General features: G+C 32.5%; 2 long non-coding RNA genes across 2 annotated transcripts; one reads left to right on the top strand and one right to left on the bottom strand.

The window, feature by feature from the left end:
- Nucleotides 1-276: 276 nt before the first annotated feature.
- LOC109584743 (uncharacterized) lies at nucleotides 277-696 on the top strand. Its single transcript, XR_002186161.1, has 2 exons — nucleotides 277-470; nucleotides 521-696. It is a non-coding gene; the product is annotated as an uncharacterized LOC109584743 (long non-coding RNA).
- Nucleotides 468-1,027, bottom strand: LOC109584742 (uncharacterized). Its single transcript, XR_002186160.1, has 2 exons — nucleotides 925-1,027; nucleotides 468-571 (listed from the first exon to the last, which is right to left on the bottom strand). It is a non-coding gene; the product is annotated as an uncharacterized LOC109584742 (long non-coding RNA).
- Between the last annotated feature and the right edge of the window lie 654 nt (nucleotides 1,028-1,681).

The following is a 1,681-nucleotide window of genomic DNA, read 5'->3' as shown; positions in this document are numbered from 1 at the left end:
TAAATGCTTGAATGAGCATTATGGTAAATTTTGTGCATGCCTATTGCCTGGAGTAATGATGATGATTGGACAATTATACCTGCAGTGTAGGGTTGACATGTTGGTGTTTCAAAGGTGATGCAACCCTACAGGGGCTTGTTTGAATTCCTTTTATACTTTCAAACCAGCAACCCTACAGGGGCTTGTTTGAATTCCTTTTATACTTTCAAACCAGCAACCCTACAGGGGCTTGTTTGAATTCATTTTATAGGTTCAAATCCAACAGAGGCTCAACCCTACACTAAATAATTTTTTTAATTTTTTTGTTCTAGTTTCCATCCTTTTTTAATGAACAATATACTGTTTTTGTTGAGCATTAATTTTTAAACAGTTGCTTGGTACAATTTTCAAGAGTATTTTTAAAATTTTAGGTAATCCTGAAAGTACATCCAAGGCAGTTGAAAAGAAGCATCCTGAGCTATTGAAAATAAGTAAGATAAACAATATTTGTTAAAAACAAAATTAAATCTATATTTAACAGAAATATAGTTTGATGAGAGGAGTTTGAAATGTTGTATTAATTACAGGAGGCCTAAAAGAAGACAAAAAGAAAATTAAAAAATTAATTGTATTATCATGAACAAGTGTGATGGTGAAACATTTTTGCTACAATTAAGTTATAATCTGCAAATCACGTTAAGAATAAAAATGTGACAGCAATGGAATGAAGGAACCTGACAGAAGTGGTATTCCATGCAATGAAGCTAGGCTAGGTTAACTTAAGTTGAATAAAGAAAAGTTATGTTATATGTGTATGTGTATGAGTCTTTAAAACTAAATTTTGAAAATTTGAATGAACTGGTATTGCTTGTAAATTCAAGTGTCATACATGCATAATGTACAGGAAATAAAGAAAGAATTAAATTTTAAGTATTATAAACTTACCTAGGTTTATTGATGGAGGTTCAGTGTGAAATAGAGAGGGACAGAGAGAAAGGAAGACACATGGGGGTGGGAAGGAGGAACTGAGGGAGGAAGAGAGAGAATTATGAGTACGTTTGTATAAATCTGACAATATATACATGTACATAACATCATGAACTTGTGTGTCATAAGGAGAGTTGGAGGCATGATTATGAAAGCACATGTACATTTATTTATGGAGTTTGAATACAATAAAATAGTGAAGGTTTGCATATAAGAGCTTGAATAAGAGTGGGTATGGGGTAGAAAAATTACCAGTAGTGGCAAAAATGGCTAGTACATGTACTATGTAGCTGAAGCAGCAAGTATTGTTTGTTCATGTGTATACTTAAACTGAGTGAAGAAATTTGGACTCTTCAAATGCACTACATCAACATGTACAAGAATATAAACATGACACTTTGAGCAATAAATATAAATCTACATGTACATGTCATGCAGATACAACATGAAAACTGCATTTTTACATAACCAGTCAACCTGAAACGAGTTGGCAGGTCTAAACTATACATGTGCATGTACATGTATTAAAGGTTTTACCGTATAAAGGGACATAGTGGAGGGAGTTAAATTTGGTGAATTGCTAAATTTTGGTGGTTGGCGGATTTTTAATTTGGCGTATGGCTATCAAAATGCCAAATTTTCCAAATTTAATTCCTCCAAATTTCCAAAATTTCCTGCTATATGATATGTTTTGAAGAATTGATGCAACATTGAT

This window comes from Amphimedon queenslandica, unplaced genomic scaffold, assembly GCF_000090795.2.
Source record: "Amphimedon queenslandica unplaced genomic scaffold, v1.1 AMPQUscaffold_13173, whole genome shotgun sequence".
Lineage (NCBI taxonomy): Eukaryota > Metazoa > Porifera > Demospongiae > Haplosclerida > Niphatidae > Amphimedon > Amphimedon queenslandica.
Note: the sequence above shows the minus strand (reverse complement) of the source record. Positions and strands in the feature narration are given on the sequence as shown.